Raw genomic sequence first — 16,700 nt, forward strand, 5'->3', positions numbered from 1 at the left:
GAGAAGGGGACGACAGAGAATGAGATAGTTGGATGGCATCACCGACTCAATGGACATGAGTCTAAGTAAGCTCCAGGAGTTCGTGATGGACAGTGAGGCCAGTGTGCTGCAGTCCATGGGGTCACAAAGAGTCGGACATGACTGAGCAACTGAACTGAACTGAACTGAAACCACTAATGTTAAAACACAAGTTAAACTCTTAATCTGTTACCCTGTCTTCCAGTCTGAGAAATCCATAACCTAGGTTCAGTTCAGTTCAATTGCTCAGTCATGTCCGACTCTTTGCGACCCTATGAATCTCAGCACGCCAGGCCTCCCTGTCCATCACCATCTCCCGGAGTCACTCAGACTCACGTCCATCGAGTCACTGATGCCATCCAGCCATCTCATCCCGGGTCGTCCCCTTCTCCTTCTGCCCCCAGTCCCTCCCAGCATCAGAGTCTTTTCCCATGAGTCAACTCTTTGCATGAGGTGGCCAAAGTACTGGAGTTTCAGCTTTAGCATCATTCCTTCCAAAGAAATCCCAGGGCTGATCTCCTTCAGAATGGACTGGTTGGATCTCCTGCAGTCCTAGGGACTCTCAAGAGTCTTCTCCAACACCACAGTTCAAAAGCGTCAATTCTTTGGCGCTCAGCCTTCTTCACATTCCAACTCTCACATCCATACATGACCACAGGAAAAACCATAGCCTTGACTAGACGGACCTTAGTCGGCAAAGTAATGTCTCTGCTTTTGAATATGCTATCTAGGTTGGTCATAACTTCTCTTCTAAGGAGTAAGCATCTTTTAATTTCTTGGCTGCAGTCACCATCTGCAGTGGTTTTGGAGCCCCCAAAAATAAAGTCTGACACTGTTGCCACTGTTTCCCCATCTATTTCCCATGAAATGATGGGACCAGATGCCATGATTTCGTTTTCTGAATGTTGACCTTTAGGCCAACATTTTCACTCTCCACTTTCACTTTCATCAAGAGGCTTTTTAGCTCCTCTTCACTTTCTGCCATAAGGGTGGTGTCATCTGCATATCTGAGGTTATTGATATTTCTCCCGGCAATCTTGATTCCAGCTTGTGTTTCTTCCAGTCCAGCATTTCTCATGATGTACTCTGCATAGAAGTTAAATAAGCAGGGTGACAATATACAGCCTTGACGTACTCCTTTTCCTATTTGAAACCAGTCTGTTGTTCCATGTCCAGTTCTAACTGTTGCTTCCTGACCTGCATACAGATTTCTCAAGAGGCAGGTCAGGTGGTCTGGTATTCCCATCTCTTTCAGAATTTTCCACAGTTGATTGTGATCCACACAGTCAAAGGCTTTGGCATAGTCAATAAAGCAGAAAGAGATGTTTTTCTGGGACTCTCTTGCTTTTTCCATGATCCAGCGGATGTTGGCAATTTGATCTCTGATTCCTCTACCTTTTCTAAAACCAGCTTGAACATCAGGGAGTTCATGGTTCACGTATTGCTGAAGTCTGGCTTGGAGAATTTTGAGCATTATTTTATTAGCATGTGAGATGAGTGCAATTGTGTGGTAGTTTGAGCATTCTTTGGCATTGCCTTTCTTTGGAACTGCAATGAAAACTGACCTTTTCCAGTCCTGTGGCCACTTCTGAGTTTTCCAAACTTGCTGGCATATTGAGTGCAGCACTTTCACAGCATCATTTTTCAGGATTTGAAACAGCTCAACTGGAAATCCATCACCTCCACTAGCTTTGTTCGTAGTGATGCTTTCCAAGGCCCACTTGACTTCACATTCCAAGATGTCTGGCTCTAGATTAGTCATCACACCATCATGATTATCTGGGTTGTGAAGATCTTTTTTGTACAGTTCTTCCATGTATTCTTGCCACCTCTTCTTAATATCTTCTGCTTCTGTTAGGTCCAGACCTTTTCTATCCTTTATCGAGCCCATCTTTGCATGAAATGTTCCCTTGGTATCTCTAATTTTCTTGAAGAGATCTCTAGTCTTTCCTATTCTGTTGTTTTCCTCTATTTCTTTGCATTGATCACTGAAGAAGGCTTTCTTATCTCTTCTTGCTATTCTCTGGAACTCTGCATTCAGATCCTTATATCTTTCGTTTTTCCTTTGCTTTTCGCCTCTCTTCTTTCACAGCTATTTGTAAGGCCTCCCCAGATAGCCATTTTGCTTCTTTGCATTTCTTTTCCATAGGGATGGTCTTGATCCCTGTCTCCTGTACAGTGTCACGAACCTCATTGCATAGTTCATCAGGCACTATATCTATCAGATCTAGGCCCTTAAATCTATTTCTCACTTCCACTGTATAATCATATGGGATTTGATTTAGGTCATACCTGAATGGTCTAGCGGTTTTCCCTACTTTTTTCAATTTGAGTCTGAATTTGGTAAGACCTGGATATTCACAGAGTAAATAAAAGTACATTTGAGTGCAGGACTGAAAGAAAAATTTCCATTTACACTTAAGCTTATTTATCAAAAATAATAGAGCAATTGTAGAACCCTTTGCTTTCTATCAAATATTCTTTTATGATTAAGACAAAATCTGATTAAGACAAAATATGTCAAAATCTGACAAATCAATTGCCAAAATTTTTCAGTTTTCTCAAAGTTCTATGCCATTTCTGTTAAAGTCATCATAAAGCTTTATTTTCATCAAGATGGAATGAAACGCTAAGCTGACGCATTGGAGACAGATGTTCTCCTGTTTAGAGTTTTTAAGAAAAAAAACTAGTTTGTGCCATTGGGTGGTGGGCTGAGTGAGCAAAGGCCTGGTCTCCGGGCATCCCGAGGGGACCGCAGAACAGCAGAACGTGGCCATTTCTGGCTCCTGCTTCTCAGGCTTCAGGCGCTGAACTGAAAGGCAAGGTGGGGAGAGAGGCACAGCGCGCCCTGCCTCACCCCCACCCGCAGACTTCTTTCAGCCAGAGTTCTGGCTCTTTGTACCAGAGATCTCAGGGATCACATTTTCTTCCCTTTTCCTAAGTTACCTCTAAGCGGTGATAGGAGGTGTTAGTTACTCCCAGTCCCCAAAATACGTGATCAAAAAACGGATCTAAATTTCCTTACTTCTACTTTGTCTGCAAACCTCAACATGTTCGAGGTGTCATTCTCTGGAGACTAGCCTCCTGTACCTCTTCCTCTTGTCTTCCTGAGACAGTGCACAGCTGTTTCCCCCAGGGTAGACAAGAATCAAGTGTGCATTCTTCCACCACCACACAGCATCCGAGATTCAGCAAAGCTTCAGGCCTCTAGAGCTCCCCCATCACTGCAAGAAAAGGAATCTCCTTTCCCATAGAGTCTGTTCTTGTCATGCCTTATAGGGTAATGTTGGTCCCTTTCCCAAGTCTCTACACCCGGGATCTGACAGCTTCCGTTCTACGTAGCGTTTCCTTTCCTCAGTTCCTTCCCAGTTACAGCCTTTCCCCTTTAGCCCTCCACCTGGGGCTCTTATGTGCTAATCCTCTTCTAACTAGCAGTCTTATTTTAGCAAGGGTAGCTTTCCCACCCTCCCAACTCTCCTCCACTTTGTTCACGGGACCATTTGTGCTCAAGGTAGTGGTCTAGTTGGACAGTTTGCATCTTGCTCGCCCGAGGATAACATCAGGAAAACAGAAGCCACAGCTCTGAAGGGCAGAATCAGGAATCCAGGTCACATTCCAGAAAGATTTAAAGCAGACCCTTCAAGACCATGTGACATAATGCTCCATAGGGCTACAGAAGAGCCCTCACACATTTACACTGGCCTAAATTTAGTAACTTGTTTCATCTGAAACAAGACTAAAGAGAATCAAAGTTTTCCCCAGGCATTTTGAAGACCCGCAAAAAAGAGTCCTCTTATCATTGGATAGTTTGGTGTGTGTGTGTGTGTGTGTATAGATAGATATATATATATATATATATATATTTATATATATGTATATATATATATATATTTATATATATATGTGTGTGTGTGTGTGTGTTTGTGTGTTTGTGTGTGTGTGTTGGGATCTAACCCAGGTCTCCTGCATAACAGGCAGATTGTTTACCAGCTGAGCCACAAGGGCAGTATGTATATATATATCTGTATATATGTATATATATACACACAGGAGATGGTCTCTAATTGGAGATGCATCATCAGGCATAGGAATCAAGATAATGCCCTTAGCAAGAAGAATGGATTGCAGTAACTCTTAACCTGTTTGTTTCTGAGAGGAACCATAATTACCCTCCCTCTATGTGAGATACACACCAAAAGACTCTTTCCCAAGATGCTTTGGCCCCATTTTGTCCTCTCCTAAATCCCGGGCTTCTGAAGAAACCTTGGATGTGGGAATCTTTTAGAATAAACGATCCTCAGAGTAGACAGAATTTTTCCCCCAGTCATGGATGTAGCTGCCTGAGGCCCCAGTAGGTTGACTCTTTTCTTTGTTAAGGACTATATTCTTTATGTGTTCACTCAAGTTTTGGGCCCTTATCCTTAACTGCCTAACTCTTCACTTTATAAAGGTAATCAAGTGGGATATTTTCTTCTAAATTTCAAAAAGTTCTCTCAGTGCACTGCTACTCAATGAGTGTCCCATAGACCAAGACATGATGCATGATCAGAATGCTGAGAAATCTCAGTATGAGGTTTAGCTTTCTTAAAGCTTCCTTCTTCCTTCTCCAGCCTCTAATACCAGGAAGCTTACCAAATATTTAGTTGTGAGTATGTCATCATTTCTAAGCATCACTATTGGATTGTAGAACAGTAGATGGCAAAAGCTGTTTGTCCCCTTTGCGACCAGTGATTTTCTACTGACTAGGAGATTCTGTTATAAGGAGACTGAATTTTCCTTGAAAGTGACAACCCACTTATATAGGGGTAAATGCAACCACAGCAAGAGTGTTGGGACATGTTCCTAAGTGCAAAATCTGTAGGGCAACCATGTGGCCTTCTATCCCCAGACTCTTGTTTGATGGTAACAGTTTGGTCCACAATCCTACAAGCAGCTCTTCTCAGTTTGAGCTCACTTCTTCCGTCCCAGCAGTCCAACTGCAGTCACTTACTATACCAACTGCTAGCAATTATTTAATTTTATCTTGAGACACCTAGTTTACTTGATGGTTACTTTGGTAAAACTAATTCATTGAATACTTGTTGTATGTTAGGTACTGTTCATTTCATTCAATTCTTTACATTTCGTCAAATTGTTATAAGAAGTTGCCATCTGTTTTACAGATACAGTCCTAGAGAGATAAACATATTTAAAATCACACAGTTAATGATAGAACTGGGTCTATCTAACGCCAAAAACTCTAGTTCTTCCAGTGCCCCGTCCAAGGATGCTTCATCCCTGGCATCAATTTTATTTCCTGCCTCTCTTTACAAGTCCTAGGCCACTTTTCCAATTATTCAGTAAAACAAGGAACTAGAGATGATTACAAAAGCTCATCACTGTTAACCTGAAAAGTACATGCCCTTTTTGTTTAGGCAATAGATGATAAACATACACAGGATCAAAGTGCTACTAACAATTTTTAGATCACATTAGGAAAACATTTACTATAGTAGGCATTGCCGATGAGGCATAGTCAGAGAATGACACTTATTTGTAAGTACCTTGAGCTCAATGTTTGTGGAAAAGACTGGTAGGAGGTAGAGCAGAGAGAGAGAATTGTTAAAATTGCGGGTTGGGGGGTGGTTTGTAACTGAAAATTACACTTATGGCTATGTTCCTTACCAAAAATATGTATATATATTTTAAGGATAACTAATGAATGCAAGTCTTTCATTTACAAAACACTTTAAAAAGTATATTTATTTCACTGCTTTCTATTCACACAGAATTATTCCCTAATGGATGTTCAGCCTTCAAGAATATTACTCCCAACACTGATGAAGAAGGAGCAATGAATAGAGGATGCTGGAATGTTGGATGTCCATTATAGTGAAGTAAGACTCCAGGGCCTCCATTGCCAGTTAGATGAATGTAACTTCTTTAAATATATTTAAAATTAAGAAATTATTACAGCTAACTTAATTTGAACTAAGGGTTGATGAACTATAAGGATTAAAACAACCGGGGAAACAGATGTCCCTTTTTGGAATGTGGAGCCCTATCTCTGCAACAGTTCTTACTGTCTAGTTTTAGAAATATACCATATATCATCGTCCAATCACCTTCCCAGAACCAAACCGCAGTCACAATAGTCTGGAGACATCTCCATAAAAAATCGAGTTAACAATGTAACAGCTAAGGAGAGGAGGCATCTTCTCCTGTTTTAAAGATGAAGAATTTCTGCTCTGAGTTTCAGATGGATAGTAAACTGCTGCAGTCGTCAGTCAATAAATATTTGTTGAGCACTGACTTATGAGCAACGCTTTGGACTTGGTGATAGAAGAGCTATAAAGTAATTAGATATGCTGATTCCCTGACCTCCAATGTCTACCGAAAGAGACTACCCACCTACACAAAATAGAGAGAAGACAGACAGTGCCATTTGAATGATACAGACAGTGTGTTCCCTGCAGAATCAAAGGTAAGCGATAACTTTGGGTGAACACTAAGCGCAGGCGGCTGCGAGCCGGCTCACTAAGTGCAGGCGGCTGCGAGCCACCTCACTAAGCGCGGCCGAGAGGAGCTACCCCACGTCCGAGGTCAGGGGCAGCGGCCTAGAGTGCTTGGCTGCGACGGCACAGGGACAGCCGAGAGGAGCTGCCCTGCGTCCGAGGTCAGGGGCGGTGGCCGAGAGGAGCTACCCCGCGTCCGAGGTCAGTGGCGGCTGGGAGGAGACACCCCCTGTCTGAAGTCAGGGCGGCGGCCAGGAGGAGCTACCCCGTGTCCGAGGCCTGGGGCAGTGACCTTGAGGAGCCACCCCGAGCCCGAGGCCAGGGGAGGCAGCTGGGAGGATCCACCCATGCCCAAGGCCAGGGCCGGTGGCCGGGAGGAGCAACCTGAGGAGTGGTGGCTGCAGGCACAGGAGGGCCTAGAGGAGCTATCCCACGTTGAAGGTCAGGAACCATGGCGGTAAGGAGATACCCCTCATCCAAGGTAAGGAACAGCGGCTGTGCTTTGCTGGAGCAGCCATGAAGAGATACCCCACGCCAAGGTAAGAGAAACCCAAGTAAGGTGGTAAGTGTTGCAAGAGGGCATCAGAGGGCAGACACACTGAAACCATACTCACAGAAAACTAGTCAATCTAATCACACTAGGACCACAGCCTTGTCTAACTCAATGAAACCAAGCCATGCCTGCGGGGCAACCCAAGACGGGCGGGTCATGGTGGAGAGGCCTGACAGAATGTGGTCCACTGGAGAAGGGAATGGCAAGCCACTACAGTATTCTTGTCTTGAGAACCCCATGAACAGTATGAAAAGGCAAAATGATAGGATACCAAAAGAGGAACTCCCCAGGTCATTAGGTGCCCAATATGCTACTGGAGATCAGTGGAGAAATAACTCCAGAAATAATGAATGGATGGAGCCAAAGCAAAAACAATACCCAGTTGTGGATGTGACTGGTGATAGAAGCAAGATCTGATGCTGTAAAGAGCAATATTGCATAGGAACCTGGAAAGTCAGGTCCATGAATCAAGGCAAATTGGAAGTGGTCAAACAAGAGATGGCAAGGGTGAACGTCGACATTCTAGGAATCTGCGAACTAAAATGGACTGGAATGGGTGAATTTAACTCAGATGACCATTATATCTACTACTGCGGGCAGGAAACCCTCAGAAGAAATGGAGTAGCCATCGTGGTCAACAAAAGAGTCCGAAATGCAGTACTTGGATGCAATCTCAAAAATGACAGAATGATCTCTGTTCGTCTCCAAGGCAAACCATTCAATATCACAGTTATCCAAGTCTATGCCCCACCCAGTAACGCTGAAGAAACTGAAGTTGAACGGTTTTATGAAGACCTCCAAGAGCTTTTAGAACTAACACCCAAAAAAGATGTCCCTTTCATTATAGGGGACTGGAATGCAAAAGTAGGAAGTCAAGAAACACCTGGAGTAACAGGCAAATTTGGCCTTGGAATGTGGAATGAAGCAGGGCAAAGACTAATAGAGTTTTGCCAAGAAAATGCACTGGTCATAGCAGACACCCTCTTCCAACAACACAAGAGAAGACTCCACACATGGACATCACCAGACGGTCAACACCGAAATCAGATTGATTATATTCTTTGCAGCCAAAGATGGAGAAGCTCTATACAGTCAACAAAAACAAGACCGGAAGCTGACTGTGGCTCAGATCATGAACTCCTTATTGACAAATTCAGACTGAAATTGAAGAAAGTAGGGAAAACCGCTAGACCATTCAGGTATGACCTAAATCAAATCCCTTATGATTATACAGTGGAAGTGAGAAATAGATTTAAGGGTCTAGATCTGATAGATAGAGTGCCTGATGAACTATGGAAGTGGTCAAACAAGAGATGGCAAGGGTGAACGTCGACATTCTAGGAATCTGCGAACTAGGTTTGTGACATTGTACAGGAGACAGGGATCGAGACCATCCCCATGGAAAAGAAGTGCAAAAAAGCAAAATGGCTGTCTGGGGAGGCCTTACAAATAGCTGTGAAAAGAAGAGAGGCGAAAAGCAAAGGAAATGTATTGGAGGTTGATGGATGGCGGCTGGGGGCAGAGGCTGGAATGTGGGCTGCGCTAAGTGTCCCGTTGTGAAGCAGCCAGGCCTAAACCCAGCTTGTGACAGGTTCAGAGACCACTGAGGAAAAGAGGAAGACTTGCTGGCTGTGTAGGAGAAGAGTCAAAAGTAGCGCTGAGATTTCAGGTTTGGATATTTATAGAGAAATGATGGATGGACGATTTTACAGGGAAGGTGATGAAGTTCATGTTTTGATGAGTGTTGAATCTGAAGTATCAGTAGAAGGTTATTGAAATGGAAACAACATCAGGTCATTAGACATTAAGAACTGAATCTAAAGAGAGAGATCAGGGTTGCGGAGCTACATCTGGAAGTCATAGCTGTGTGAGAAGCAAAGCACACTGATAATGGGAGATAATATAGCAAGTGAAGACCAGAGAACCAAGAACTGAATCACAGTGACGTTCACATTTAAGGAATGTGAAGACCAAACAGAGAAACAACAAAAGGAGGGAGACTGAAGTGCTTGCAGGCCCACAGAAATGAATTTTTTTAAGGTAGTATTAAGAAACATAAAAAGCAGCAGTTTAAAGTGATAGAGACACACTTTGTACTCTATGAAGTGTATTTTTTAAATATAAGCAATTTCAAGCTAGCTCTGGTTCATTTCGCTAAAATGATCTATGCCTAGAAGCTTTACCTCCTACCCCTTGTTTTTTGCCTACTACTTCTCTATGAGTCTCTCTCAGCAGTATAACTAGAGGCACAGATGTAGAGAGCGGACTTGTGGACACAGTCGGGGGAAAGAGAGGGTGGGATGAATTGAAAGAGTACCATTAAAACGTATACCTGACCATATGTAAAATAGATAGCTAGTGGGAAGTTGCTGTATACACAGGGAGGTCAACCCGGTGCTCCGTGATGAGCTAGAGGGCTAGGAACTGGGGGTGGGAGGGAGGCTCAAGAGAGAGGGTATACACACACACACACACACTTAATGACTGACTCATGTTGTGTGGCAGAAATGAACACTACATTGTAAAGCGATTATCCTCTAATTAAATTTTAAAAAAAAGATTCATAACAGTATGAGCCCGTCTAGCCTCAAAAATGCTGGAGTGGGTTGCCATTTCCTTCTCCAGGGTCTCTTCCCGACCCAGGGATCAAACCTGGGTCTCCTGCATTGTAGGCAGATTCTTCAGCATCTGCACCACCAGGGAAGCCCCAAATGATTAGCACATAGTATGAAATCAATAGATATTTCTTAAGTGAAAAATAATAAAGATAATAATATTATCCTTATCACTTCACAATAAGCATGAAGGTTCTTTATAAGTGATTAGGTGCTACGTAAATGTCAGGCTTTATCACTGACCAACTAGATAGTAAACTTGGCTTTTACTCCCAGAACTTAGAAGACTTGATGTTTAAAACGTGTTTGCTGGATCAATTAATCATAACAGAGAATCAGATCCTTGAATTTTAATCCCAGTTCATTGCTTGACTATGAAGCCTGGGGTAAATTAATTCATTTTGGGGGTTTTAGTTAGACTTAGATGATTTTCGTGTAAGATCTCCAGTTTGTGTGGGCTCAGAGCAGGAAGATTCCAGGGAGTTCATGGGAGATAAATGGATTAGCACAACTGCAGTTATGTCCTTTTTTCCAAACAGCAGCTTCAGCTTCGTCATCGAAGTGACCTTAAGCCTGACCCTTTTTTGTGCTCTAACGGAAAGTAGTAATATTTATTACTCAAGAACTATAATCAGTTTCCTGTGTAAACACATTTGTTGGGACTCTTTTGTGTTCTACAGTAATAATTTATATGTGCTTTTCATTTCAGACATACAGATAGAATCATATTCTTCATAGTGCCATTTTATGTTTCGGTTTATATAATAGGGCTTCTTCCTCGTGCCCTGCTGCTGATGCTGCTGCAAAGTCGCTTCAGTCGTGTCTGACTCTTTGTGACCCCAGAGACGGCAGCCCACCAGGCTCCCCCGTCCCTGGGATTCTCCAGGCAGGAACACTGGACTGGGTTGCCATTTCCTTCTCCAATGCATGAAAGTGAAAACTGAAAATGAAGTCGCTCAGTCATGTCCGACTCCTAGCGACCCCATGGACTGCAGCCCACCAGGCTCCTCCGCCCATGGGATTTTCCAGGTAAGAGCACTGGAGTGGGGTGCCATTGCCTTTTCCCTCCTCGTGCCCTAGCCAATGGAAAATAACTCCCACTGATTTACAAGTTTTATTGAAATGAAAGATACAAACTATTGTTCATTTAGTGGCTTCTTTAAGTAGGTGAATTAACCCATTAATAATTTAATTTGTTTTTAAGACTGCATTTCTGACTTTTGAGTTGAAATAGTTTTAAAGATAAATTAACATACAGTAAAATGCACACATATTAGGTGGACAACTTGATGGATTTTGACAGTTGTCTACACCCATATAACACCGTGGTAACACATTATCACGAGAAACCAAAAAGTAGAACATGTGCATTAGCCCAGAAAGTTCCATTGCGCGCATTTCCCGTCAGTCTGCCCGGCCCCAATATCTGATGTAGACTGGTTTTAACAGTATTTGGTGTCATAAAAATGAAATCATTCAGTGTCTACCTTTTGTATCTGCCTCTTTTGGTTGGCAGAAATTTTTTGAGATACATCCATGTTGTGGAGTAAATCATAAGTTCTTCTTCATGGCTAAATATTCTATTCTCTCGCTATAACATTTTAAAACCCATTCTCCAGTGGAAGGATTTTGGATTGCTTCCAATTTGGGACTGTTATGAATAAGGCTGCTTTAAACATTCTTATCTGTGACCTTTTATGGACATATGCTTTACTTTTTCTTGAGTAAATACCCTGCTGGTTCCTCGGGAAGTTTTCTATGTAACTTTATATGAAATTGTCAGTTTTTAAAAGTGGTTGGGCCATTTTATATCCCAACAATGGATGAGAGTTCCAGCTGCTTCACTTCCTCACCACCATTAGCTGTTGCTAATCTTTTCGTATTTTTGCCATCCTAGTAGACAGGAAGTGGTATCACGCGGTCTTTGTCTTTCATTTATCTTTTGTGGAATGTATGTTCAATTCTTTTGCCCGTTTTAGAAATTGCATTATTCTTTTTGTTGTTGTTGATTTATGGGAGTTATTTCTATCTTCTGGATATAAGCCCATCGTCAGATATATGTGCTGCAGATTATCTACCAGTGTTGGATTCGTTTATGTATTTTTCTTCACTAAGTCTTTTATTGAGCAGAAAGTTTTGATTTTGATAAAGTCCAATTTACTCTTCTATGGTTTATTTGTGTGTGTGTGGGTGAGGGTGTATATTTGGTCTAAAAAATCCTTCCTTACCTCGAGACTGTGAAGATAATGCCTGATATGTTCTGCTATGAACTTTCTTCCTGAGTTTTATGTTTGGGTCTATAATCTCTTTAGAATTCATTTTTCAGCATATAATGAGATAGAAGTCAAGACTCATTTTTTGTAGACAGGTATTTTACATAGGCCACACTATTTGGGGAGAAATAAATCTTCTTTCACCCCTGCTGAATTGCTTTGACACCTTAGTTAAATTTCAGTTCTTTATATGTTTGTGATCTATTTCTAGAGTCTGTTTTGTGCCACTGGTCTATTTGACCATGTTGATACCAATATCACACTGTCTTGATTGCTGCAAGTTTGTCAGTTATGGAATAATATAGTGTTAGTCCTTCAACTTTGCTCTTTTTCAAAGTCACTTTGGCTATTCTGTATCCTTTGATTTCTGTATAGAATTTCAGATCATCTTTTCTCTTTCCTCAAAATAACCTGCTGGAAGCTTTGTCGAGCTTTTGCTACATTTATATATCACTAGGTGGAGAATGGATAGCTTGAACAATACTGAGTCTTTCAATCAAGTCTTGTTTAGGTTTTTAATTTCACCCAGCAATATTTTGTGCTTTTTCAGAGTAGAAGTCCTTTCCTGAATATTTTGTTAGATAATGGATGTTCTGATGCTGCTGGAAATAGTATTGTTTGGTTTTTTAATCTTCTTTTTCAATTTGTTGTTGCTAGTATACCTAAATTGGAACAGGCAATGGCAACCCACGCCAGTACTCTTGCCTGGAGAATCCCATGGATGGAGAAGCCTGGTAGGCTGTGGTCCATGGGGTCACTGAGAGTTGGACACGACTGAGCGACTTCACTTTTACTTTTCACTTTCATGCATTGGAGAAGGAAATGGCAACCCACTCCAGTATTTTTGCCTGGAGAATCCCAGGGACAGAGGAGCCTGTTGGGCTGCTGACTGTGGGGTCACACAGAGTCAGACACGACTGAAGCGACTTAGCAGCAGCAGCAGCAGCAGCATACATAAATACAGTGATTCTATATGGTGATCTTATGATCTGCAACCTTGCTAAATCCTCTTACTTGTTTTACTAGTTTGTATATTCCTTAGGATTTTCTACATACACCATCATGTCATCTGCACGGAAAGATAGTTTCACATTTCGTGATCTCTTTCCCTTCTCTCTTTCTTTCTCTCTTGCCTTCTTACACTGGCTAGCACCTTCAGCACAATGTTGAATAGAAATGATAAGAGCAGACAGTTTGACTTGTTCCTAAATTGAGGAGAAGTGTGTTCAGGCTGTAGGTTTTTAATAAATGCTCTTTATCGGATTGAGAACAATCTCTTCGATTCCCTATTCTGGGTGGATTATTTTTTAACACTGTGAAGGGATATTGAATTTTTGCAAATTCTTTTTCTGCAACTATTGGTAGACATCACGTTTTTTCTCTTTTATTCTGTTTACATGGCTCTTTCTATTTACATTGGAGTTTTTCCTAATTGTAAACCAACTTTACATTCCTGGGACAAACATTACTAGTTTTTAATAGATTTTTTTTCCCAGAGTTCCTCCTTTCTACTGTTGATAGAAAATTTAACTATTAAATGTTAATATATAGGTTATTCAAGTAGCAACATTTAATGAACATCTATTTACTACCACCCTGCTAGTGACTGAAAAATACAATATAATAAATATGTTGTCCCTACACTTAAAGAGTCACAGCCTACTTGTAAAGTCAGATACGTATATAACAGGCAAGTATAGTGATAAATATCCACCCAATGTAGTATCATAGTAAGAAAAATAGGCCTCTTGTGTCACTACTCTGTGTTAATCAAGAGAAGGATCCTGGAAGAGGTGAAATCTAACTTTTCTTACAGGGTTAACTAAGTGAAAGGGATTAAAGGACACGAGGGTACAGAATGGACAAAGGCACAAAGTTAAGACAACACCATGGTGCTTCCGAGAAACTAATAGTAGTTCATCACTGCTGGACATAAAGTACAAGGCTAGCTTGAGGAGTGATGATTTCATAAACTTTCAGCCAGATCGCTGCAAACCTTATGTGTCAAATGAAGGAATTTGTCCTTAGTTCTGCAAATGATGGGGAGCCGTGAGATTACAAGGGAAGAGGGATGTAGTCTGGTTTGGATTTTAATCAAAACCCTATGACAGATGTGTAGAGGATAGATTTGAAAGTGCCAAGGCTGGAGGCAGGAGGATCTGTTAGAAAACAATAATGACATCTTGAACCTTAGCAATGAGTGTAGAAATGGAAAGGAAGGGTCAGATTTGAGAAATATTTAGGAAGTGAAAGTGGCAGAACTTGACGATGGACTGATTAGAGGATGAGTCAAGACTGAGAGTGTATTAGTTTCCTAGAGTTGCCATAACAACGTACACAAACTGGGTGATTTAAAATAATAGAACTTTATTGTCTCACAGTTCTAGAGTCCAGAGGTTGGAAATCCAGGTGTCAGCAGGGCCCTGTTCCCTCGGAGACTCTGGGTAGCAGCCTTCCTTGCCTCCTCCTAGCTCTGATGGTAGCTGTTGGTCTTGGATTTCCTTGGCTCGTAGCGACATTACTCCAGTCACTGCCTCTGTAGTCACATGGTGCTCTCCCTGTTTGTCTCTGTCCTTTTGGAGTAAGGCTCACCCAGTAAATCACTGCTGCAAGTAAGTCACTCCAGTATGACATCAACTTCACTCATCATTATCACCAGTGACCCTGTTTCCAAATAAGGTTACATTTGGAGGCAGTGGGAGTTAGGGCTTCAGCATATCCTTGTGAGGGACACAGTTCAGCTTACAACAAAGAGTAAAGTCAAAATTGCTTTTAGTTCCTAGTTCAGAGTCTATAGGATATGACCCCTGGCTAGGTAGGAAATGCAAGGGAAAGAGCTAGTTTAGAAAAAAGATGAATTCAGAATTGACTACAGACATACTTTAAGAGGCATTGTAGCAGTCCGTTTTATAGGTCTGAAATTCATCTCTTTAAGATAGAAACAAACTGTTAAGACTTATGGATAGTATGAGTAATTGGCATGATCTATTCCTTGTGGAGAACATGAGATGATGGTTGTTTTATAGAAGCTGTTATTATGGCAAAGAAATCTCTATCTTGAGGTATTATATTATCATTCTCACTAGTTTTAGACCCAACAGTTAGGAAGGAAGCATTGTTGACCAAAATCACATCATTTAATGAACACTGATGTCACTGATGTAGCAGCTTGAAAATTGTGAAATTCCCTTAAGACTCCATTAACTGTGTGTAAATAAGACTCTATTAACTTTGTGTAAATATAATTTTAGTAGAAAGCAAAAATCATGGACCTTTATAGGCTTAGTGGTATTTACCCTGCTAGAAATTTAATATCCTCAGTTGGGAAAATACTTCTCAACATGTTAACCATTTGTAACTATGGATTACATCTTGATTATATGCAAAACCAAGTAAATAGAAGTTTACTATTGTCAATATTCATTTCATACTTTTAAGAATGTGGTTTCAATACCAAATATTTCAAGTATGTCATTTAGAAAATATAGTCACACAACAATACTCCTTCTGTACATTTCCTTAAATGTAGTACATTCTGTTTTTTATTCATTTGAAATAGTTCAAACTACATTTGCCCAGAGCTCTAAAATTATCTCTAATTCCTCATTACATTTTTTTCTCAATGCAGGAAGTTTTGCTGGAGTTGCTGGAACATTGTGTGGATGGCTTATGGAGAGCAGAGCATTACAAAGTAATTTCTGAAATTTCCAAGTTGATCATTCCAGTTTATGAGAATCGTCGAGAGTTTGAGGTATGTACCTGATGTTTGCACCATTCACCTATATATTTTATTTTGGTCTTAAGCTGCTATCTTTAAAAAACGCTGAAATGTCCTAAAATTACAGTCCTTCCTTCAGTTCAGTTCAGTTCAGTCGCTCAGTCGTGTGCGACTCTTTGTGACCCCATGAATCGCAGCACACTAGGCCTCCCTGTCCATCACCAACACCCAGAGTTCACTCAGACTCACGTCCATCGAGTCAGTGATGCCATCCAGCCATCTCATCCTTGGTCGTCCCCTTCTCCTCCTGCCCTCAATCCCTCCCAGCATCAGAGTCTTTTCCAATGAATCAACACTTTGTATGAGGTGGCCAAAGTACGGAAGTTTCAGCTTTAGCATCAGTCCTTCCAAAGAAATCCCAGGGCTGATCTCCTTCAGAATGGACTGGTTGGATCTCCTTGCAGTCGAAGGGACTCTCCAGAGTCTTCTCCAACACCACAGTTCAAAAGCATCAATTCTTCAGCACTCAGCTTTCTTCACAGTCCAACTCTCACATCCATACATGACAACTGGAAAAAACAAATGAAATTAAGGATGCAATGTTTAAAATATATATTGGAATTAACATTATGCCAGTTGTTCCTACAGCATTTTTACTAGCAATCTCCCCTTCTCCACTCATGGCAAAGAATAATCCATGTTGTCCTCACGAAAAACAAAAAGTTACTGGATTTCCATGATGTCTGAGAAGAGATATAGGTGTAATTCTATGCTTTGCAATTTGTTGGTGAGACTAAGGTGCTAACAGATGACAGTAGTGGAGATAATAAGTTACTAGGAATTACCCTTTTATGAGGATCTTTTCCAGTTTTGTCTGCTACATAAATCTTTGATCAAGGGGAATAACTAAAGAACAGTAGTATAGCTGTTGCCACCAGCACTCAACAGGACTATTTATATTCAAGAATCTGAATCTATATCATAATTTTCTACCCCTGCTATGCTGGAAAGGGGTGATTTAAGACTCAA

The 16,700-nt window shown here is 41.2% G+C and overlaps 1 pseudogene; it reads left to right on the top strand.

Moving 5' to 3' along the window:
- Positions 1–16,700, top strand: part of LOC138071587 (dedicator of cytokinesis protein 11-like) — a 73,798-nt pseudogene that overhangs the window by 36,672 nt on the left and 20,426 nt on the right.

This window comes from Capricornis sumatraensis, chromosome X, assembly GCF_032405125.1.
Source record: "Capricornis sumatraensis isolate serow.1 chromosome X, serow.2, whole genome shotgun sequence".
In the NCBI taxonomy this organism is placed as follows: domain Eukaryota; kingdom Metazoa; phylum Chordata; class Mammalia; order Artiodactyla; family Bovidae; genus Capricornis; species Capricornis sumatraensis.